The sequence below is a fragment of the Saimiri boliviensis genome, chromosome 9 (assembly GCF_048565385.1).
Source record: "Saimiri boliviensis isolate mSaiBol1 chromosome 9, mSaiBol1.pri, whole genome shotgun sequence".
NCBI lineage: Eukaryota > Metazoa > Chordata > Mammalia > Primates > Cebidae > Saimiri > Saimiri boliviensis.
The window spans coordinates 45703-46891 of NC_133457.1; the positions used below are offsets into that span (position 1 = coordinate 45703).

Sequence of the window (1189 nt, forward strand, 5' to 3'; positions counted from 1 at the left end):
TTTGTCTCCAGAAGAGAGGTCTTGTCCCAGGCCCCAGCAACAGGATTTTGGATCTCACACGAAATGGAATTTATGGCAAGTCGCACAGTCTAGTGACGTTAAAAGGGTTTCTTAGCCACTACTAAGTGACAGAGCAGGGAGTCCTCAGAAAGCAAGAGGAGGAACACACCTGTTTTAAAGAAAAAAAAATTTTTTTGAGACGGAGTTTTACTCTTGTAAAACATGATCTCGGCTCACTAAAACCTCTGCTTCCTGGGTTTAAGGATTCTCCTGCCTCAACCTCCCAAGTAGGTGGATTACAGGTGTGCACCACCACATCCAGCTAATCTTTTTGTATTTCTTTTCCATTTTATTTTTATTTTTTTATTTAATTTTAAAATTCCATTCCTGTAGAAACTTCCAAAAATTGCCAATGCCGACTATATTTCCAGTCATCATTGTGGGGTATTGGGAAAAGTTTTCAATTAGCCATAATCATACCTCAGATAAACCTCATTGGCTACAATACTGCCACTGTGCAAAGCTATTTTTTTTTTAATTTTTAGTAGAGACTGAGTTTCACCATGTTAGCCATGCTGATGGCCAGACATTAACGTACAAACAAAATTACTTAATATTCGTTTATATAGGTTATTAAGAATAGTGTTGTCTCTTATGAAGGATTATAATCAGTTTGTGTCAGGCTATTAGTATTGCTACTTTTCTTTGTTATTATTGATTTTAACAATAATTTATTAGTGTACTATTACCTTTAAAACTTATTTTTAAATTAAGAATACTTTTGGCTTAAAGTACTGGTATATTTTTATAAGTTTTGGGTCTTTATTTAGTTATTAACTTGTTCCTGCAACCATAAATATTTTATAACCAAAGGTGCTCAATCCCTAAATATATGATCCGACAGATTTAACCGGTGTGTGTGTGTGTGTGTGTGTGTGAGAGAGAGAGAGAGAGAGAGAGAGAGCGAGAGAGAGAGAGAGAGAGAGAGTGAGTGTGTGTCTCACTCTGTCTCCCAGGCTTGAGTACAGTGGTGTGATCATGGCTGGCTGAATGCGGCCTCAAACTCCTGGGCTCAAGCGATCCTCCCACCGCAGCCTCCTGGGTAGCTGGGACCACAGGCACGAGCCACCACGCCAGCTAATTTTTATATTTTTTGTAGGCATGGGGATCTCGCTATTTTCCCAGCCTG

At 38.9% G+C, this 1189-nt stretch overlaps 1 non-coding gene across 1 annotated transcript; it reads right to left on the reverse strand.

The window, feature by feature from the left end:
* Nucleotides 1-384: 384 nt before the first annotated feature.
* On the reverse strand, nucleotides 385-525 carry LOC141585740 (U4 spliceosomal RNA). Its single transcript, XR_012519395.1, has one exon. It is a non-coding gene; the product is annotated as a U4 spliceosomal RNA (small nuclear RNA).
* Nucleotides 526-1189: the final 664 nt, after the last annotated feature.